Consider the following 23,781-nt stretch of genomic DNA (forward strand, 5'->3'; position numbering starts at 1 on the left):
AAGCTTCTCAGAGAGAGTGATGTTTGAGGGGTTCAGAGAAATAAGCTTGACAGAATGGTAGAGGAAGCATGATCCCTGTCAAAGACACAGCCCATGTGAAGGCCATTGGTTCAACAATTATTTGTGGAGCCCTTACTATGGGCCAAGCAGGTGTTCTGGGTCCTGGGCCCACAGCCGAGAAAACAACCAATACAAATCCGAGCTATCGCGAAGCTTACATTCAAGAAGCCAGAAGGAAGGGAGCAGGGAGAATGGAAGAGGAAAAAACATGGCGGGGATCTTCAAGGACATGAAATGCCACAGGTCTGACCCACGGAATCAGCTTTGATCGCTGCTGGGCTTCCTACCCGTAGAACATTGCCTGGTACACGGTAAGAGCTTGATACACGATTTGCTGTGGATGGATTAGATTCAGCGAGGAGGGTGGAGTTGAGGTGTGTGTGGTGACTCTGATACAGCCTGAGTTAACGAGCAGAGCACTAGACAAGAAAGTTCGGTAGTTTACCAGAACGCCGTCAAGCCCTTTCACTTTCACTGTCCTGTTTTTCAGTGCTACTCAGTGGTAGGGTTGGTCTAATAATCCCCAAACTCTTCTGGCAATAAGGCTTTCTCAGCCTGTGAGTGGTATTGTGGCCTGTCCAGTTTGCAGCCCAGATTCACAGCTGTTGGCATTCTTCACCTAAACTAGGTTGTCTAGCTCTCAAGTGCCAGGATTGACTGGCTTAGGAACCTCGGAAGGAAAATACTGTGTCCTTTCCGTTCTAGTGGCTTCCTCCCTGGTTTAGGTCACCATATCCTCGACTTCGGGCTATTAAATGAGGGGAGAGGCCCAATGCAGCTCCAAGGTGGATGATTCTATTGTTTAGGAAAACACTTTGACAGACTTTCTGGTTGATAGAGGCAGATTCTGTCTCCCTCCTCTCTCCTCCTGTTTTTTTTAAACACAAGAAAATGTTCATTGTAGGAAATAATATAAAATACACAAAATCAAATAAAAAATAAAAGTGACCCAATATCCCACCAACAAGAAATAACCAGTGTTTGTGTATTTGGACTTTTCCTCTGCAGTTATAGCTTGTAGGTATAGGTGTATTTATATTTGCAAAAATGAGATTATGTATATAATACATATCAACTTGCAACTGACTTAACCTTAGAACTTTATTACAAGCATCTTTCCATGTTAAGAGATGTTCATAATCTCGCTATTTTAAATTCTGGCCTGGAGTGCTGTTACAACCTCCCGAATTTTCCATTTCCAATTCTCACCAACCTGTGAGCAGATTAGTCTTCCTGAAGCATAATCCTGATCATGTCACTTTCCTCTTGAAACCCTTTGAAATGCTTCCCACGCCCCATGTCCTACAGATGAAGTCCAAATTATTTCACCCAAAATTTGAGACCCTCCACGATAGGACCCTCCGCCCAACCTGCTTGTTCATTTTTACCTTCATTGTTTTTCCAGATGTACCCAATGCTCTAGTGAAAGCCTAGGGTTTCTCAAGGTCCTGACTTTCCCATCTCTGTTCAGACTGTTCCCTTGCTCCTAGAACGCCATCCCCACCAACTGTCCAGCTACTAGAACCCCAGGCCACCTTCTAGGCCTGGCTCAGATGCCACCTTCTTCAGAAAGCCTTGTTCCTCTCCAATAAATATACTAGGAATGGAGCCAAGTGCTTTTATCCTTGCGGGGGGCGGAGGGTGGGAAAAATCAGTTACCACCACTTTGTCATTGCTTAAAACATACTGTGCTTCTTTGGATGTGCATGTGTGTGCACACACCAACGCACACATTATGGTAAATTGTGCAAAGGAGGGTTAGTTACCGGGCAGACTTAGAATCTAGGACTTCACTCCCACTAATGCTTTTCTCATTTCCAGAAAGTATTTGTATACATCTACACATCCACATGGGTGTATACACAGATACAGATGTGTATGTGTCCATGTGTGCATGCATACGTATGCAGGTGTAGATATGTACATGAGTGGGTGGGTGTGTATCAAGAATCTCACAATTTATTTTCTGGAAGCCGCCACTTCTAAGGTACAAGCTAATCTTCGTACAGCATTTTATTAGGGAGCTTCCAGGGAGAAAGCACCTGAGTCATAGTCTTCATAAATTTGTCCGCCTCAGTCGAGAATCTGGCTTCTCCTGGTTTTGTGCTATTAAATTGACAAATGGCTCTTAGTAAACCCACGAGGTTACATAATTCAGTTTGGGGACTGTGAGGCTTGACGGTGGGGTGATGTTCTGATTTTGGGCGAGTTCATGTTTAACCAACTCGATTGCGTAGGTTAGCTCTTCTGGGCGAGCACTGGTACTCGGGAGCCAGAGTCCCTTTCGTATCTGAGAAACTGGATTTCCTCAGCTTTGGGGATCAACCCTACAGGACTCCAGCATTTCAATGCTGCAAAAATGTCAAGGAAGAGAACGGGAGGGAGGTGGACACAGAGACTTTTCCCCAAGAGACATTTAGATTTCCAGTAGTGCCTCTGTGGGGCACTGCCTTATTTCAGGGTTATCAGTGTGTAAACATACACTTCCCTCCCTCCCCTGAGGCTGCCTTGCCAAAGGCTTGCCTGACCTTCATCCATTGTTGATCCTGTAAGCTCCAGGACCTGTAAGCTCCAGAATCCGTGCTAGGCACATGTGAGCATCTCCTGGTCCTCCCTGAGGCTTTGTTGTTGGTGGTGAGGTGTCAGTGAAGATTTTATTCTAGACTGGCTCCTGTCGGTTTTTTCTCTTTCCCCTCTAGTCTCTCCCTCCGTGATCTCATCCACTCCCACAGCTTTTTATGCCACCTATAAATGTGGGAGTGGTTACCATATATCTCCATTTCAGTTCTGTCTTCTGAGCTCAGACCCCTGTCTCCAACCACTGACTTGTCATCACCATCTGGATATCGGCCTGGCATCACAAACTTGACTCCTTTAAAATGAATTTATTAGCTGTCTCCTAGACTTGCCCCTCCTCTTTGGTTTCCTATCCAGAGGATGACAGCGCCAAACACCTAGATAATCAAGGAGGAAATCCGGGAGATGTCATCACTGACACTGCCTCTCCCTTTCACCTCCCCTGCACCCCAATCCACTGCATGATCGTACAGTCATCGAGTCCTGCAACCCAATAACCTCCTGAAGAGTTCTCACTTCTGTCCATTGCTCTGCATTTCACTGCCAGCACCCTGCTCCCCAACACCAGACACCAGAGCCTCTTGCCTGGACTAAGCCTCAAGTCCATTCTTGCATTCTCTAATCTATTTTCCATGTCGCAGCCAGAAAGATTCTTTAAAAACACAAATCTAATTACGTTACTCCCCTGCTTAAACATGATCAGTGATGTCCCATTTCTTTTATTAAAAAAACACCAATCTTTTGCTACGGCTCACAGTGCCCTGCCTGACCTGGCTACGCCCTCCTCATCAATGTCCTCTGGTGTCCTTATGCCTTCTTTCTCTGACCTCTCAGTGCTCTTGCCTCACAGGCGCACTCCAATCCCTTAGACCCTCCCTGCTGTCATGGCACTTCTTTCCTCTTTGTCTGGTTAATTCTCATTCATCTTTTAACTTCCAGCTCGAATATTCCTTCCATGGGAAAATCTGCAACCCCTGGGACCAGACTAGCACCCAGTGATGCTAATTTGCACAGCATCATGCTGCTTCTCTGTGCTGCTGGTCACAATGACTGCCATTTGGTCAACGATTTGTTTTATCTATATATTTTTTCACTAGTCTGTAAGCTCCATGAAGTTAGGAACTGTATCTTCTTTTTCAGTGATGTCTTTCCAGCACCTAGCACAATGCCTGACATTTAGCGAGTGTTCCATAAGTATTTGTTAAATGAACAAAAGATGTTCTAAAGCTGGATCTTTCTGATATAGTGGAACACATGAGTAATTTCTGTTAGTGTCATTCTAGTTTTGAATGGCTCTAGCCTTACTCATTTTGTGTGTATGTGTGTTGACCGGTTTTACTTTTTTTTAATGAATGCATCATGAGCATTTGCTGTAGCTGGGTAATGCGCTGGGTACCAGGAATCAAAGTTGAATTAAACTGTGATCCTGCCTTGAAGGAGTTTACCAATTAGCAGCTCAAGTTCTTGTTTTCATGGAAGGACACAGACAATGGGAGGCTTGGGAATTTCCATAGAAGCAAGATCACCTACACCTGTTATACTCCATGAGCTCATTCACTTAAGAGTAGGCAGGGCACCAGAGAAAAGGTTATGGGCCCTCGTGGCTGAGCCGCTGTGGCTGTGTTCAGGTTAACTGGAGTCAGAGTACAGCCCAAGGTCAGGAGGACTGAGCTGACTCATCCTGCAAAGAGAGCAGTCAGGGGTCAGGCCAGGTAAGGTGAGCAGGTTGGGGTTCACCCACAGGGGAAGCAGACAGAGAGGACCACGGTGGTTCAGACTCAGTTGGTCAAATCCTTGGCTGGTGGCATCTCCCCAACCACCTCGAGGCCCACTTGCAGCTGCAGCCTTCTGTGTCCATCTGGCTGATGGCTTCGCAGCAAGGGCTGAGCCAAGGTCTTCAGCAAAGGTTGAGCAAAAGCCCTCCATTCGGGCAGAGCTGGGTTTGCATCTGGCAGCATTGGGGGCTACATGATTCTAAGCAAGTTCCATCAACTTTCTGAGACTCAGTTTTCTTTTTAATGAAACGTGACAGTACCGCCTGTCGCTCACTGGGGAGATGAAAGTATGTAGGGCGAGTGCTGCTCTGTAGTTGGTGCCCATCATTTACGTGCTCCTTTCCTCAAATTGTGCCACAGGTGTAGGTTTTGCTTTAGAGACCCCTCCATTCCCTTTCATTACTCTTCTGGCCCCTTATTCCCCCCCACATACTTTCTCCAATCTTAGAGAAACCTCCACTGGAGGTGTGGTGAGTAGGCTCTTTCCGTGCTATGGAAGGGCATGTGGAACCTCGTAGGCAGTCAGCCAATATTTGTGAGGTCAGTGGTCAGACGGATGGAGGATGGATGGAGAAATGAGTTAAACGTGCATGTAAAGGCTTCTGCTGCCACCCCAGTAACCATGAGCAACAATGAAATCGTTATGGAACGCCTTTTAATTTTTAACTCAGCGCCATCATAGACGGCAGACAACCTTTAACAGTCAGCCCCTTCAGGGATGCTTTGCACCAAGTCACCCTGCCCCAGCACACCCCTTCCTGAGGTGACCCCCCCCACACCAGCCCCGTTCAGTGACTGACGATACCTGAGTATAAATGCCCATCATCTCCGCCCCACTCCTTAACTCTGGAGGCCATTCTAGTTCCAGGGCAACTCCTGGCTGCAGCTGAGGCTGTCCCCGGGCCTGCATTTGGCTTCAGTCCTTCTTCCGCATCTTCGGCTCCCTCCCCCTCCCTCGTTCCAGGGTTCACCCCCCAGGGCACTCCCTCACCAACAGCCTGCACCCTGAACTCCGTCTCAGAGTCCACTTTGCAGGAGTGAAGCTGCAACATACCGGCTCACCTACGTGGAAAGTCTAGGGGCGATCAGGCACAGCTGGGCAGAAAGTCAAGCTAAATGTGATCCCTGGCCTGCAGGCCTTACAATCTAGTGGAGAAGAGAGACCTTAAATAGGGCAGATTCAATAGAGGAATCATGGTGAGATGGGAGACACTAAGGAAAAGAAAGGGTGGGATGAGGGTTTACAATAGGGACTTTGTCTCAGGGTCCAGGGGGGGCCTCCCCAAGCAGAGGACCTCCTCAAGCAGGGGACCTGGAAGGTGACTTTACAGAATGAATAGGGGGGAGCCAGGGGGGGGACAGCCCGCCCAGCAGAGGGGTCCACACGCTGTAGGAAAGAACTTGTGTTGGAGCAACTGAAAGGCCAGGGTGTTAGCAAAATTTTGATGTAAAGAAAGAGCTTTGTTTTGTGGGCTCCTTCCTTTCTTTGCCTCAACCCATCACTCCAAAGCCTCCATCTGCACATGGACTGTTGGATGCCCGAGGCTTCTCTCTTTTTCTCTCTCTCTCCTTCTCTCTCCTCCTCTCTTCTCAGACCTGCTGTTTTCCTCACATCCACCTTTTCTCCTTCAGAATTAATCTATTCTGATCCCCTTGGACTTTTCTAATGAGTCCAAAACATGAATGCCAATGCGTGTTCCTTCTCAGATCATCTAGCTTCTAAGGGCCTTTCATGCAATAACCCGCTTGCAGGTGTGCGGAAGGGTTATGCAGATAGGAAACGGCGGAGGCAGAGACTGGAGCCAAGCGGCTAAAGAAAAACCTTTGCTTAAATGCCATGCCAAAGGGGGTGAAGTATGGGAGCCAAGCCCTGGCAGGAGGGAGACGGACCCAGACCAGGAAACAGGTCAATCAGAGGCCCAATTATCGGAGCACCTGAAAGTGGAGTGTGAGGCCAGTCAGCTGGAAGATGGTTGATTTGTGGTTGAGGCGCTTTTTATAGTCCTGCCCTGTCTCCACTTGGGAGCTGCAGTCCCAGGCCCTGCCTGTCTGCAGGTGTGAGTAATGCTGAGAGTGGCAGGCCCCGGGGAAGAAGGGAGCTTTCTGGAGCCAGGAACCATACCTGTCTACGTTTTTCAAAGCTTTATCAACTTTGCAATTTAAGCAGTTTCATTTCCACTGAGATTAAAAGTAAGTGTGAGCAATTAGGTAAATTATGCCTGACTCACTACTCCCTAAGGAAGTGTGAGAGAAGAATCTTGAACTTCATCCCACTCATCAAATATTTTGATCATAATTGACTTCTTTGGATCTTTCTTAAGAGTTTTGAATTTTTGTTTGTTTATTTGGGTATACATATTTTTTTTTCTACTTAATATTTTTGTCAAGATTTTGTTTTGTTTTTATCTTGCAAACTTTCAGTTCAATGACCTGTTCTCACCATGATGTTTTAGGGAGGAAACGTCGTCTTCCCTTTTCTTGTGCTGTAGTGGTGAGAGGCCAGGGGTCTGTTTTCTCTCGGCAGACCCTTCTGCCTGCAGTTCTTCAAGCTCATCCAGGCTTCTCTCACCCTCCAGCCTCTGCAACTCATATTCAGCCTTCAGCTTTCAGCTTAAACGCCACTTTCTGTTTCTTAAATGCCTCCAACGTCCTGGGTCTCTGCTGGGTGTCCCCCTTGGGGCTTCCATACTGTAGGTGGTACCCACAGGTGTAGCTTCCTCAGCCCCGCCTGTACCGCACTCTGCTGGAATCGCCATCCACTTGTCTGAGTTGTGATTATTGATGGTCTATGAAATCAATGTAGTGGAGTCATGAACAGCATTTCTGGGTTTTGTATTATTTATTTTGGGATAATCTTTCTATGTTGTATTTGAATAGTAATACAATTATGTTTGCTATTTAACTTTGTTATTTGTTTCTTATGCATATGTAATAAGAGGGAGTTTTTTTGTTTTTGTTTTTGCTTTTGAATTTTTTTCTCTTTATTAATTTTATTTATTCATTTATTTTGGCTGTGTTGGGTCTTCGTTGCTGCATGCGGGCTTTCTCTAGTTGCTGCGAGTGGGGAGACTACTCTTCATTGCAGTGCGCGGGCTTCTCATTGCGGTGGCTTCTCTTGTTGTGGAGCACGGGCTCTAGGAGCACGGGCTTCAGTAGTTGTGGCACATGGGCTCAGTAGTTGTGGCTCGCGGGCTCTAGAGTGCAGGTTCAGTAGTTGTGGCGCATGGGCTTAGTTGCTCCGCGGCATGTGGGATCTTCCCGGACCAGGGCTCGAACTCATGTCCCCTACATTGGCAGGCGGATTCTTAACCACTGCGCCACCAGGGAAGCCCAATAAGAGGGAGTTTTGTTTCATGAAACTTTCTTTCAGTTTGTGTGTGTGTGCGCGTGGGTGTGTGCGTGTGTGTGTGTATGTGTGTCTGTTTGTGTGTACAATGGTGAATAAGACAGGTATAGGCCTGGAACGAGTGTTTTTCTTCAAAGTTTTAAACTGAGACCTACAGTAAGAAAACATTTTATACTGTAACGTTTCTTATACAGTAAGAAAAGCATTTAATAATATAAAACATTTTATACTATATACACACATACGTATAGTTTTCAAAGCATATATGATATTTGATTTGATATGTACGACTTATATGAGGTAAATTTTTTTAAACTCATTTTAAACTCATATCTATATGATGAAGTGGAGACTGGGTAATTAAATGATCAGCAAAGGTCACACAGCTTCTAAGTGTTGGTGCTTAGAACTTGAATCCAGAATTCTGGTCCAATAATCTTTCTCACGTATCTAATTTTATACGCCTACACCCAGAGAGTCAAAGTAGGATGAGCTCTGATATCCAATCAATATATATATATATATATAGAATTGTCATTCATTATATGCAATATTGTTCAAAAACCTAACTGCACAACTGTGGAATGAGAAGGTACGTGACAGTACTGGAACTTGGGAAGGCAACTCAGGGCTTTAGGCAAATAGCACCTAATTTATTGTTAGAAGTCAATTTTTATGTCCACCAAGTAAAGCTCATTCTTTTGACCCCGGACTTCATTAATAGAAGCAGAATGTCTCAAAGGAGAGAAGTGATTATCTGGTACACTTCTAAGAGCATTGTATTTCATTCTGGACAGCATACTATGAAACTAAAGACAAAAGAGATTGTTTTTAGAAGAAAATGCTCTGAGAGGTAAGAGGGCTCAGAGCCAAGCCACGTAGGAGAAGATGGGAGATGGACACTGGAGGGACAGCCTGGAGGTGGGGGGAGAACGGGGCTCTTCAAATATGAGTCCTGTGGAAGAGGGCTAGGACTTCCGTGCCATGTGACCCTGTGAGCGGGAACAGCAAGGAGATGGACTTCCGCACAGCAGAATTGTGATAGACTTTTTTGGTGTTTACCTGCATGGCGTCTGCCTTCCTTTCTTCTGGTCACAGAACCCACGTGTTGTTCACGGGACAGTCCCTCCCCTACTCTTGGCCCTTGTGTTTTGGCCGATGACTCCGTCCCTTCATCCAGATGATCTTATGACTCTGGCCTAAGAGAATCAGCATATCCCATCCTCTCTGGCCACAATGATTGATCCAAGAATCAGCCTGTGACTCAAATCAGTTCAATGAGAAGTACATTTTGAACTTCTATGGAGTTATTGGTGAAAAGCTGCCCCCCCTTAGATTTGAGGCTGCATAGATGTGAGTATCTGAAAGTGAAGTTGGCACAAAGCTGAGCACAGCCAAGAGAAGGGGTGACACTATGCCCCGACTCGTTCCTCCTGAGCCCCTAGAACCAGCTGTGCCTGATATCCCCTAGACCAGCGGTCCTCAACCTTTTTGGCACTAGGGACTGGTTTCATGAAAGACAGTTTTTCCACAGACAGGGGCAGAAGGGGAATGATTTGGACGGTAATGAGAGCAATGGGGAGCGGCAGATGGCCCGGGGGTTGGGGACCCCTGCCCTAGACCTTCCACTTAGGGGAGCCACTATGCCACAATTTTGTTCCCTGGAAAGTGGACTCTGAGGCAGAGTTTAGGGTGCAGGATGTTTATTCAGGAGTGCCAGGAGTGCCCTAGGGATGAATGCCGGAGGAAGGGAAGGGAAGGGAAGGGAGGAGAAGCTGCAGAGGGAGGGCTCAAGCCAAATGCAGTCCTGATGACTTCAGCCAAGCCCAGGAGGAGCCCTAGGTGGAGATGACCCAGATAGCTATACTCTGGCATCGATTAGTCGTTGGCTGTGGGTTGCCCCAGGAAAGACGGCTGCGGGGAAGCAACCCCTGAAGGGGTTGGCAGTTAAAGGTTGTCTGCTGGCAGCTCTCCAGCAGCTGGTGCTGAAAGTCCTTCATGGGGGCGGGGATCTGGGTGGTACATCAAGGGTCTACTGCAAAATGTATTCCTTATTTATTACTTATTTGTGAATTTATTTTTTGCTAATGGCAGTTTCAGTTAGTCTTTTCTGTCACTGGCAACTGAAGAATATAATAAGGAAACATTTTCTAAGATTCAGAGCTGTCCATATATGTAAAGGGCTGCCTTGGGGGTTAGTGAGCTCCCCATCACCAGAGATGTTCAAGCAGAGCCTGGCAGACCACTTTGAAAGGGAAGCTTCATGCACTGGAGGAAAATGTGAGCTGGATGACCTTTCAGTCTAAGATTCCATGACTCCAGGTTCTCTGGAAGACAAGCTGAAAGAGATTCTGGTTACTTCTACTGGACCGACACGTGGACATCACATGGACACATCACATGGATATCCAGAGCATCTGACATCAAATCATGGCAAATCAGATTTCTCCTAGCCAATTTCCCTTGACTGGAGACTTGGAGGAATTCGGCTTATGAAAGTTTGCTTGGTTTGCCAAGGAAAGACACTTTCTTTTTTGGTCATTAGAAGGAATCTTAAAGGAGTATCTTAACTGACTCCACCACAGACAGACTTTTCACCTGCCACACCCCAGAAGCCAGGTGCCATGCTCAATTAATACTATCTTGGAGCCTCTCGTCAAGTTTCCCTCCCTCTATTTCTGTCCATTTCTGGGTTCTTCATATTTGTCCTTGTCTCCAGCCTCTGGCCTCTCGAGTCCATGGCTCCCTGAGTCAGCCTTCACCGGCTGCTTGCTAGGCCGTCTGTCCTTTAATGCCAAGACCTCAGCCTCGCACACCCCTCTGGCCCTCCCTGCTGTGGACACAGGGCTGAATCTCCCCACCGCTGTGTCTGGGTCCTTAAGCCCCTGAGCTCCCGGCAGCCAGCTCACGCCTGTCTGGTGGATCTTCCGTTCCTTGCTTTGGCTTCCTCTGATGTGGCTGTTTCTCCAGCCCTGTGGTCTGAGCCTCAGCTGAGTGTCTGCGAATCTGGCAGGGAGGAGAGCAAGCACCCTATATGTGGAATGAGGAAGGGGCTCTAGACTCAGTGCCTGGAGAACCAGAGTTTGAGCCCCCATGGGCTGTGCCACTCACGTGGATCAGTCACTCTGTGTCTCTGAGCTCTAATTCCTTCATCTGTAAAGCGGGCCTGTCCCACCTCATAAAGTTATAGTGGGAGTAATCACAGTCCTAGCCACCCATGATTGAGCTTTTACCACGTGCCAGGCATTCAGCTTAGCAATGACTATGCTTCTTAACCCTCCCAAAACAACACTTTGAGGATGGCATTTGTATCTCCATTTCACAGATGAGAAAATGGAGGCTCAGGGAGGTTAAGCAACTTACCCAAGGTCACACAGCAGGGCTAAAATTTGAAACCTAGTCTGTCAACTATAAAACTCTTGCCATTGACACACTTCACTATAAGATGAGGAATACAGAAATGCTTTATAGTAGTGAGAGGTCTTTTCTGCATATCAGCGTTTATCATTTCTAAATCATCTATGAATGTCTCTGGGTCTCAAAGGTACAAGGACTGTCTGTTAGAGATGGTGCTGACCCATTTGTGGGCAAATTGCAGAGAGAACCATCTCATGGTAACAATCTTTCACATCTCTAACTTCTTCAGCCTCGGGAAATTCACACCTAGCAAATGAGGGAAAAAAACAGACTTTCTGTTACTGAAGATGGACTGGAACATTTGAACCCAGAGCTTGATCCCAAGATCAACTCTGAGGCAACAAAGCTTGGCTGGGATCAAAATGATTAGCAGCTTTGCACTGTACAAATATGCCTCCGGTGGCCACAGCCCTCATCCTACCATAGCACCTCCTAGGGCAGCACAGCCTGCTGGTCCGTGTGTGGGGCTGGACCCTCCCAGCACCTCCATGCTGGCTGCAGCACTTGCCCAGGAACAGAAGCAGGTGCTGGGAGAACGTTTGATCCCACTCATCCAAACACTGCATTCAAAGCTGGCTGGAAAGATGAAGGGAATGTTGCTGGGAACGGGCGACTCCCAGCTGCTGTGTGTGCTATAGTCTAACCGAGTCTCTCGGCTCCCAGGCAGATGAAGCTGTGGTGGTTCTTGCAGGGTCGTCAAGCCCAGAAAGAGGAGGCCAGAAGGTGGGTGCTGTTGCCGCTGTTACGTCTTAGACAAGAAAAACTGATTCAAAAGCCAAATAACTCCTCTTGGGATTAATTCAGCTCAAGGTTTGAAGACTTCCCAGCTTGTCCTGTGAACCTCAAAGCCAAGAACTACAAACTGCAAATTTAATAGGTCATTTTGTATCAAAAGGTCAATTATGAAGTGCCTGGAATTTTTCAAATACACGAATGTATTCTCTGGGTTCTGCAATGGCCCAGACAGTGTTAACGTTTTATTTCATTGGGGGCTTTTATTTTTTCCCCTAGAAATTGTTTTTATTTGATCTACCCAAGTCTTAAGTTTCTTAGTTAAAAAAACTCTCCATTAAAAAAACAAACAAAAAAAAACTTACCAGAGTTTTGGCAGGTTCGGCCGGTCGGGTCGTGAACCACCCAGCCGACACCACAGGGTGGCGCCAGAGAGGCAGTAACCAGCAGGAGGGATCATCCTTGCAGGAGGCTCCGGACACGAAATCTTGAATCTTGTTTCCAAGGGCCACTACTTAATTTTCCCGGCGCTCTGCATTCCTCATGTGTCAGCAGCCTGGCTGCTCTTGTTCCTCGCAGTGTAACGAGGTGCCCTGGGTTTATGTCCATAGGTGGTCACCCAGCTTCAGGAAGTGAGAGCAGTTCCTTCCTGCGCCAGAGACAATGCCCATTCCCTTTGGAAAGGCAAAAGGTCGGTACAAATGGGCCCCGGAAGTACTGCTCTTGCCCTATCGCTTCCCCAGTCTGCACTACTCCTTGCACGTTACAGGTCTGCCTCTTCCACGTTTATGGAGGGCTTGCACAGGCCGAGGTAGAGTCTAAGTGCTTCTACACATGTCAACCCAGAACTTCCTAACCCGGCACAGAAGAGCTACCGGCGGCTCAAGCTTTGATCCCCTCATCCCTGGCTGTGAGAAGATTCATCCATTTATGCCACTAGAACTTGGGTTGTGTGTTTTGTCAGTACATCCTACAAATGCTAAGTATTTTCTCTGGCTGCTATGATATGACAAAGTTGAGAAACACTGGCCTCGTTCGCCCTTCACAACTTATGGGGTAGCTACTATTAATATTTCCATTTTACATGTGAGAAAATAGGGGCCCTACAGGATTGCTTACTGCCCAAGGCCTCATAACTATTAAGCAGCCCAGCCAGAATTTGAACCCAGACAGCCGCCTCTAGAAGTTCCATGCTTTTGACCCCAGACCAGAAGTTCGCAGCCCTGGCTGCATAATATAATCTGAGGAATTAAAAACATACCAAAGCCAAGAGACTGTCACAGAAGAGAAGCCTAAGGAAATATGATGACTAAATGTAATGAGGTGTCCCAGGTGGGATCCTGGGACAGAAAAAGGACATTAGGGAAAAGCTGAGGAAATTTAAATAAAGGATAGACTTTAGTTAATAATAATGCATTAATATTGGTCCGTTAATTGTGACAAATGTACCATACTTATGTAAGATGTTAATAGTAGGGGAAACTAGGCATGGTGTTTATAGGAATGCTCTCTATTACCTTCGTAATAATTCTGTCAATCTAAAACTGTTCTAAAATAAAAAAGTTTACTATTAAAAAAAACCCAAACCAACAAACAAAGCCTGGGCTCCCACCTCAGAGTAATTAAATCAGAACCACTGGAGGTGAGGCCCAGGCATCTGGATTTTTTTAAAAGCTCCCCAGGAGATTAAATGTTCGTCCAGGGTTGGGAATCCCTGCACTGCCTCCCTGACATAGACTTGAAGCAGCTGGAGTGCAGGGGACTTGTCTTGCTGATTTTCATTTCTCTAGCACCCAGCTTAGAGTCTTGTCCTGGTTAGGCATTCAGTACATGTTTGATGAATGAATGGATAACTATTTCAGCCTTTCCTCAATTCAACCCTGAGATAATCAACTCTGAAGAGAAGAGATTAAATGAAGGCCTTTAATGTTGTTAGGCAACAAGTCTATCAGTGGGTACTGATTATTTATTATAAGCAAGCTGCGAGGTACCAGCCGTGGTTGGAAGTGTAATAGGTGATGCCTGTCCTCAAGTTATATTCTGTAGGGAAAGGTTGGCCCTGTGGAGCAGTGGTTCAGCAGGCAGGGGCTGGAATCCGATGATCTATGTTCAAATCCCGGTTTCTCCACCTGGTAGCTGTGTGATCCTGGGCATTTTCCTATGTTGGAAATGATGGGAGATACGAAAATGAAGCAGAAACCAATGCTGGTGCTCTATGAATTGGAAACTCAAGAGAAGAAATCGGTAAAATGGAGCATATTGAGGAGTTTTGCCTTCATTGGTTTGTTCTCCACAAGACATATGTCCTGTCGTCAAAATTCCACCTGTGCCCTAGTTGCAAATCACCTACACAAAGGATGGGAACCTATGTTGTAATGATGTGAGCAGGAGGATCCTGGTGGGGTCTTGACCTTGGGCAAGGAGGACAAGGGAGAAGTTGGGTCTGGAGTAATGAGGAAGTGGGCTCCCCCTGAGTCTGCTGGATTCTGCCGGAGCCATTGCTCCCATCATGGGGAGACCTGGGAGAATGACCATCGCTAGTGCTGACAGAGGATGAACTCTGCACCTGGAACTTTTCTGAGTGTTTTACTTGCTAGAGATCATTAATGTCCACAACATCCACATGAAGCGATCCTTCTCTTTTTGTCACTCCCATTTTATTGATGATGAAACTGAGGCCTAGAGTGAGGTAACTCACCCAAGTTCCCTCAGCTAGTAAGCGGCAGGTCAGGATTCAACACGGGTAGTCTGGCTCACAGTGCGTGCACCTAACCACCATCCCACACCTGGCAGAGGGGACGCAGCCTGGTTTTGCAACAAAAGCACCAACTTCAGCATCAGGCAGAGCGAACATCTGATCTGGCTCTGCAACCCTGTGTGCGGCACTTCATCTTTCCAGGCCTCGCTTTCCTCATCTGCAAAGTGGAAGTCACACCAGGGTTGTTCTGAGGACTAAACGAGATCATACGTTTAGCCATCGTCTTCTCCTTTCTCCCTTCTCAAGCTTTCCCTCCCTCCTTTCCCCAGTTTCCTCTACCTCTGTTTAACATCCACATTTCTTTACCTTTGCTTTTCAAAGCTAGTGAAGAAAAGCAAAGATCTTCCAGGTCTTGACCTACTTTTCTAATGGAACAAGAATTAGGGATGAATTATTAAATATATATGCATATATATTTTATATATACATGCAAATATACATGTGTCTACTTATATACCTATATACACATTATATATATATGTGTGTGTGTGTGTGTGTGAATGGATAGATAAATAGGTACAGGTATAGATACATAAACTCTTTGAAATCCTGAGTTAAAGATCCAGTTTTACCTGTTATGAAAGATCCTGGATTCTGCTATGGCACAGTGGATGCCGGAAAGAAAAGGCAGTCGCCTACTTAGTGACATGAGCCTAAAATACAAGAAAATGTGGCAGGAACCATACTTTCAATAGCAATGCAAAAGTGGGAGTGCTCAACGTGGCTGAAGGAGTCAGGGCAGGCTTCTCAGAGGAGGTGACACTGCATTGGAGGGGCAGGTTTTGGTGAGGTGGAGGACACCAGCCTATAACATGGAGAAGCCCTCATAGAAGGGAACAGAAGGGGCATGCTGTGAAGTTGTTGGTCAAATGCCTCTGTGAGAGGGCCTGATGAGCTGCAGCCTGGAAATGAACATGGGCCGGGCACACTACCTGCGTTATTTCCTTTGATCATTCGGACAACTTACATTAATATACCCATTTTACAGAGGAGGGAAGTGAGGTTCAGGGAGGTTAAGTCACTTGTCCTAAACCACACAGTTGAGAAACAGAAGCACCAAATATGGCTAGTGCCACACAGTTTTCCACCTGAATGTGTAAAGGTGAGGGAGAGTGCTGACATGCAAAGAGGGACCGAGAAAACAGGAGGCTGAGTTTTAGTGCTCAACGTCTTTTGTAGCCCACAGGGTTGTTAGGGGTTCAAGTGAGATTATACATTTGTATATGCTTTACCTGGAAAGTGCATGGCAAATGCAGATGGTGTCAGAACATGGGGAATGATGTTGTATCTACCTAAGTTCCAGAAGAACATCCAGTGCAGTAGTGCAAACCAGAGGCTTCCAGTCTCCTCAAAACTGGCGAGCAGTGCATGAGCTTTGGCATCAGACAGACCTGGGTTCTAGTGGTTGCTCTACTTTACCACTCACCAGCTGTGTGGCCCTGGGCACATCCCTTCTCTGGGCCTCAGTTCCCCTACCTGTGAAATGGAGAGATTGTGCCCAGTGTGCTCCAAGGTCTCTTCCAGCCCCCGCATGGTGTGGTTTTGGATCTGCCCTCACCATTTGACACAGCTGGGCTCAGATTCACCTTCAAGTTGGCCTCCATTGGCCCCAAAGATAGCCAGGCAATCTCAGGAAAGGATACATAAGTTTACCATAACTTAAAAAAAAAACTCCAAACCTTGATTGTTCTATTTGATTATGACTAGTCTATGCAAAAATTCAGAAGATATTGAAAAACAAAGAAAAGTATAAAGCCTAGAAATGAAATTTAGAGGATGCAGAAAAATCTAAGGATGAACATAGAGTTCATCTAGTCTGAGACACCATTAACTTTTTGGTGTGTGTCACCAAATTTTTTAAATTAAAATAAATCAATATATGTCAGTCAGTATCTAAAATCCTGAAACTCTTCTTGTGTATAATCTCTCATTAGTTTAATATAAGGGATACTCTCTATATATAGAAACCATTTTTAAAAAAAATTCTAGTTGGATTCATTTAACCAATCAAAAATTTTTTTGAAAAAGTAGTTGAACATTTTTGGTGTCAATATCAATTGTTTCAATGTTAATGTGTTTGTCAAATAGAAAATGATAAGCCTATTAGGTTATGTAACTATTCTTTTTTTTTTTAACATCTTTATTGGAGTATAATTGCTTTACAATGGTGTGTTAGTTTCTGCTTTATAACAAAGTGAATCAGCTATACATATACATATATCCCCATATCTCCTCCCTCTTGCGTCTCCCTCCCACCCTCCTTATCCCACCCCTCTAGATGGTCACAAAGCACCGAGCTGATCTCCCTATGTTATGCGGCTGCTTCCCACTAGCTATTTTACATTTGGTAGTTTATATATGTCCATGCCACTCTCTTTACGACCTTTTAAAAAATCAGTCAAATACAAATTGGTCAGTTAAACTTGACTTTACGTCTTCAGCTTTAGGAGATAGTGATGCTAATCTCAATACCTATGGATTGCTTTATGAAAAGCTCACTCTCTCTACAGCATTCTATTCACTAAGAAAAATGGACACAAGATAGCACTTTGGGGAGGGGGTTTCTGGTGCATCAAACCAGCAGAGCCAAGCTGTCAATGTCTGTCTAGAGCCTTCTGTCAGGAGCTGGAATTCTGCAGCTGTCTTCGCTTCATGCCGTAAATAAGCGGTCCCCAACATTTTTGGCACCAGGGACTGTTTTCATGGAAGACACTTTTTCTAAGGACCAGGATCGGGGGCGGGGGATGGTTTCGGGATGATTCAAGTGCAATTACATTTATTGTGCACTTTATTATTATTACATCAGCTCCACCTCAGATCATCAGGCATTAGATCCCGGGGATTGGGGACCCCTGCCGTAAATGATCCAGCTCACTCAGTCTGAGCTTAGTCCCTCAGGGGAAGAAGCCATTGGTGGGTAAACCCCAGAGTGTGCACTGGAGACTGGGGTTAGGTAATGCAACATGAGGTGTATGAGCATTTGCTTATCCAAGCTCTCATTCTTAGTTCTACCTGTACCAGTCAGGAGAAGCCAGGTTCTGCTGTGATAACAAGCCCCCCAAATCTCAGTGGCTTAATACAATAACAATTTATCTCACACTTAATGCTATCATTGATAGGCAGGTGGACTCTGCTTATTTTAGTCTCTCTGTGACTCAGGCAGACAGAGGCTTCACTTCAACATGTGCTTCTAAGAAATGTGGCAAATTCTTAAAGCTTCCATCTGGAAGTGCTATAGGCAACTCTCACTCACGTTTTACTGAATAAAGCAAGTCACGTGGCTACACTTCAAATGGGGGCAAGGAAGTGGACTCCTGCCATCTGATGGCCATTTTAGCACTAAACCAACTGTGTAACCTTGGGCAATTCAGTTATGCTCTGGCAGCCTCAGCTTCAGTGTCTGTAAGATAGGGGATATATTCACTCATTCGCCATTCATTCATAGGAACACAAACACCGGAGCCAGCTTACCCGGCTTCATTCTCAGCTAAATTATATACTGCCCGTATAATCTTAGGTATTTTATTTAGTATCTCTGGACCTCAGTTTCCTTATCTGTAAAATGGGGATAATAGTACCCAGCTCATAGAGTGGTTGTACGGGTATAATGCATGTATTACATAAGTTACATAGAACAGGTTGTGCTAGGAATAGTTTCTGACATATGAGCTGTGCTTGTTAGTTTTATTATTCATGCACTGTTTAGTCAATGAATATTTATTCAGAATCTTCTCCAGTTATCTTTGAACACTCTCGTGAGGACTGAAGGAAAAAACAGATGTAAATTCACAATGCAAATGATGGGGTACCCACAGGAAAGTCTAATAGGAAGAGGTGGCATTTTTGTAGGACTTAGATTTATTTTTGCTTCCATTTATTGAGCACCTAGTATGTGCTAGGCTCGACACTAAATGCTTTCAGAGCAACCCTAAGAGGCAGGCTTATAGGTGAGGAAACTGGGGCTTCCAGAGGCGAGGAAACTGGGGCTTCCAGAGGCTAGGCAACCTGTCCCCGGTCCCACAGATGGTGAGTGGTGGGGCCTTTCCAGGAGCTGGAGCCAGGGTACATCAGCCTTGTACGATATCTTTGCTCTTTCTCCTGAGCATACTATTAAGCATCGTCTGCTCATCGTTTAACCTGCTGGTTTCTCTACTAGATTGAAAGGTTCTCGAAAGCAGAGGTGTTCCCCTTAATTCTTGGTGTTCTTATGTTGCCCAGCACCATACCAACCACACCATGGGGTGGCCATAAGAAGCAGGAGGAGAAGGAGGAGAGAGAATTAAGCCAAAGATCAGGGTGTTGGATTTAAATCCCCCCCAGCTGGCTGATAATCTTCAGAATGTCACTTCTCTTGAGGCTCTCGTTTCTTAACTGTTTACATTAGTTCCACAGGCCTTTCCATCCATAAAGGCTTCATGAGCCCCAGTCTTCAAACACTTAACAACTTAATAGATACTTGTTGACTTGACAAGAAGACATGACCGCACTTTAAAGGCTATTTATTATCAATTTTAGGTCACGTGTATTTCTTTAACACACTTCAAAGTCAGAGAAGAAGAGATATTATCTAAGACATTACACACCTTTCTTCACCTGAGCACAAATTTTCCACTTGCCTCAGGTTCTGCCAAAAAAGGGGGTGGGTGGTAGGGAGAGGAAAGGAACACGGCCAAGACCGTGGAGCCCATGAGCCTTCCTGCAATGTGTCCAGAAGGAATTTCTCAAAGGCAGGGCTTCGCTGAGTGAGAGTGCAGACCCAGCCTGACCTCTGGAGGAAAGGTCCCCTTGAGACAGTGTCGTAGGGTCACGCACTCCCAGCTTGCCCGGGCTGCAAAACACAAGCGCTGTGAACACAGTGGGCTGTGGCTATACCAGTCCTTCCTGCAGATACCAGCCTGCAGAAAACACACTTTGGGAGCCACTGGTCAGGGGAACACGGTACGCGCCGCTCAGCCTGGGAGCGGTCACGGTGGCACAGCAAGCAGACTCTTTCAGAGGGGGAGCAGTGAGGAATCGGCTCGACTCACGGCCACCCCAGAGGCCAGGGCTCCACTCATATTTTTTCCCTTCCTTCACTCACATAGAAGAGCTACTGCTGTCAAGCACTTACTCGCTGTGGGGACTGCTCAGCACCGTGTAGACATTAATTTTTTTAATCTCACATCAGCCCTTTAAAAGTAGGTACCATTCTCCCCATTCTGCAGTGAAGACCCCAAAGCTCAGAAAGGCTGCATCATTGGCCATCGTCACACTGGAAGGACTCTAACCGGAACCCATCCTCCAAGTCCATCCCTGAGGTTTCTTTCTTTTTTTTTTTTTTATTAATTTTTTTTTCTTATTAGTCATCCATTTCATACACATCAGTGTATACATGTCAATCCCAATCTCCCAATTCATCATACCACCACCACCACCCCCTCCACTTTCCCCCCTTGGTGTCCATACATTTGTTCTCTACATCTGTGTCAATTTCTGCCCTGCAAACCGGTTCATGTGTGCCATTTTTCTAGGTTCCACATATATGCGTTAATATACGATATTTGTTTTTCTCTTTCTGACTTACTTCACTCTGTCTGACAGTCTCTAGGTCCTTCCACGTCTCTACAAATGACCCAATTTCGTTCCTTTTTATGGTTGAGTAATATTCCATTCTATATATGTACCACATCTTCTTTATCCATTCGTCTGTCGATGGGCATTTAGGTTGCTTCCATGACCTGGCTATTGTAAACAGTGCTGCAATGAACATTGGGGTGCACGTGTCTTTTTGAATTACGGTTTTCTCTGGGTATATGCCCAGTAGTGGGATTGCTAGGTCATATGGTAATTCTATTTTTAATTTTTTAAGGAACCTCCATACTGTTCTCCATAGTGGCTGTATCAATTTACATTCCCACCAACAGTGCAAGAGGGCTCCCTTTTCTCCACACCCTCTCCAGCATTTATTGTTTGTAGATTTTCTGATGATGCCCATTCTAACTGGTGTGAGGTGATAACTCATTGTAGTTTTGATTTGCATTTCTCTAATAATTAGTGATGTTGAGCAGCTTTTCATGTGCTTCTTGGCCATCTGTATGTCTTCTTTGGAGAAATGTCTATTCAGGTCTTCTGCCCATTTTTGGATTGGGTTGTTTGTTTTTTTAATGTTGAGCTGCATGAGCTGTTTATATATTTTGGAGATTAATCCTTTGTCCGATGATTCATTTGCAAATACTTTCTCCCATTCTGAGGGTTGTCTTTTTGTCTTGCTTATAGTTTCCTTTGCTGTGCAAAAGCTTTTAAGTTTCATTAGGTCCCATTTGCTTATTTTTGTTTTTATTTCCATTACTCTAGGAGGTGGATCAAAAAAGATCTTGCTGTGATTTATGTCAAAGAGTGTTCTTCCTATGTTTTCCTCTAAGAGTTTTATAGTGTCCGGTCTTACCTTTAGGTCTCTAATCAATTTTGAGCTTATTTTTGTGTATGGTGTTAGGGAGTGTTCTAATTTCATTCCTTTACATGTAGCTGTCCAGTTTTCCCAGCACCACTTACTGAAGAGACTGCCTTTTCTCCATTGTATATCCTTGCCTCCTTTGTCATAGGTTACTTGACCATAGGTGCGTGGGTTTACCTCTGGGCTTTCTATCCTGTTCCATTGATCTATATTTCTGTTTTTGTACCAGTACCATAATGTCTTGATTACTGTAGCTTTGTAGTATAGTCTGAAGTCAGGGAGTCTGATTCCTCCAGCTCCGTTTTTTTCCCCTCAAGATTGCTTTGGCTATTTGGGGTCTTTTGTGTCTCCATATAAATTTTAAGATTTTTTGTGTACTTCTGTAAAAAATGCCATTGGTAATTTGATAAGGATTGCATTGAATCTGTAGATTGCCTTGGGTAGTATAGTCATTTTCACAATATTGATTCTTCCAATCCAAGAACATGGTATATCTCTCCATCTGTTGGTATCATCTTTAATTTCTTTCATCAGTGTCTTAGAGTTTTCTGCATGCAGGTCTTTTGTCTCCCTAGGTAGGTTTATTCCTAGGTATTTTATTCTTTTTGTTGCAATGGTAAATGGAAGTGTTTCCTTAATTTCTGTTTCAGATTTTTCATCATTAGTGTATAGGAATGCAAGAGATTTCTGTGCATTAACTTTCTATCCTGCTACTTTACCAAATTCATTGATTAGCTCTAGTAGTTTTCTGGTGGCATCTTTAGGATTCTCTATGTATAGTATCATGTCATCTGCAAACAGTGACAGTTTTACTTCTTCTTTTCCAATTTGTATTCCTTTTATTTCTTTTTCTTCTCTGATTGCCATGGCTAGGACTTCCAAAACTATGTTGAATAATAGTGGTGAGAGTGGACATCCTTGTCTTGTTCCTGATCTTAGAGGAAATGCTTTCAGTTTTTCACCATTGAGAATGATGTTTGCTGTGGGTTTGTCATATATGGCCTTTATTATGTTGAAGTAGGTTCCCTCTATGCCCACTTTCTGGAGAGTTTTTATCAGAAAAGGGTGTTGAATTTTGTCAAAAGCTTTTTCTGCATCTATTGAGATTATCATATGGTTTTTATTCTTCAATTTGTTAATTTGCGTATATTGAAGAATCCTTGCATCTCTGGGATAAATCCCACTTGATCATGGTGTATGATCCTTTTAATGTGTTGTTGGATTCTGTTTGCTAGTATTTTGTTGAGGATTTTTGCATCTATATTCATCAGTGATATTAGTCTGCAATTTTCTTTTTTTGTAGTATCTTTGTCTGGTTTTAGTATCAGGGTGATGGTGGCCTCATAGAATGAGTTTGGGAGTGTTCCTTCCTCTGCAATTTTTTGGAAGAGTTTGAGAAGGATGGGTGTTAGCTCTTCTCTAAATATTTGATAGAATTCACCTGTGAAGCCATCCGGTCCTGGACTTTTGTTTGTTGGAAGATTTTTAATCACAGTTTCAATTCCATTACTTGTGATTGGTCTGTTCATATTTTCTATTTCTTCCTGGTTCAGTCTTGGAAGGTTATACCTTTCTAAGAATTTGTCCGTTTCTTCCAGGTTATCCATTTTATTGGCATAGAGTTGCTTGTAGTAGTCCCTTAGGATGCTTTGTATTTCTGCGGTGTCTGTTGTAACTTCTCCTTTTTCATTTCCAATTTTATTGATTTGAGTCCTCTCCCTCTTTTTCTTGATGAATCTGGCTAATGGTTTATCAATTTCGTTTATCTTCTCAAAGAACCAGCTTTTAGTTTTATTGATCTTTGCTATTGTTTTTTTGTTTCTATTTCATTTATTTCTGCTCTGATCTTTATGATTTCTTTCCTTCTGCTAACTTTGGGTTTTGTTTGTTCTTCTTTCTCTAGTTCCTTTAGGTGTAACATTAGATTGTTTATTTGAGATTTTTCTTGTTTCTTGATGTAGGCTTGTATAGCTATAAACTTCCCTCTTAGAACTGCTTTTGCTGCATCCCATAGGTTTTGGATCATCGTGTTTTCATTGTCATTTGTCTCTAGGTATTTTTTGATTTCCTCTTTGATTTCTTCAGTGATCTCTTGGTTATTTAATACTGTATTGTTTAGTCTCCATGTGTTTGTGTTTTTTACGTTTTTTTCCCTGTAATTGATTTCTTATCTCATAGCATTGTGGTCAGAAAAGATGCTTGATATGATTTCAGTTTTCTTAAATTTACTGAGGCTTGATTTGTGGCCCAAGATGTGATCTATCCTGGAGAATGTTCCATGAGCACTTGAGAAGAATGTGTATTCTGTTGTTTTTGGATGGAATGTCCTATAAATATCAGTTAAGTCCATCTTGTTTAATGTATCATTTAAAGCTTGTGTTTCCTTATTTATTTTCATTTTGGATGATCTGTCCATTGATGAAAGTGGGGTGTTAAAGTCCCCTACTATGATTGTGTTACTGTCGATTTCCCCTTTTATGGCTGTTAGCATTTGCCTTACGTATAGAGGTGCTCCTATGTTGAGTGCATATATATTTACAATTGTTATATCTTCTTCTTGGATCAATCCCTTGATCATTATGTAGTGTCCTTCTTTGTCTCTTGTAATAGTCTTTATTTTACAGTCTATTTTGTCTGATATGAAAATTGCTACTCCAGCTTTCTTTTGATTTCCATTTGCATG

At 44.3% G+C, this 23,781-nt stretch overlaps 1 long non-coding RNA gene across 2 annotated transcripts in view; it reads left to right on the forward strand.

Moving 5' to 3' along the window:
- The first annotated feature begins 34 nt into the window (after positions 1-34).
- The window catches only part of LOC114236107 (uncharacterized), a 98,057-nt gene continuing 74,310 nt past the window's right edge, over positions 35-23,781 (forward strand). For both annotated transcript variants that reach the window (XR_009007078.1, XR_003622130.2), the window contains exon 1: positions 35-371. This is a non-coding gene — a long non-coding RNA (uncharacterized LOC114236107). The remainder of the gene's footprint in view (positions 372-23,781) is intronic.

This window comes from Balaenoptera acutorostrata, chromosome 1 (assembly GCF_949987535.1).
Source record: "Balaenoptera acutorostrata chromosome 1, mBalAcu1.1, whole genome shotgun sequence".
NCBI lineage: Eukaryota > Metazoa > Chordata > Mammalia > Artiodactyla > Balaenopteridae > Balaenoptera > Balaenoptera acutorostrata.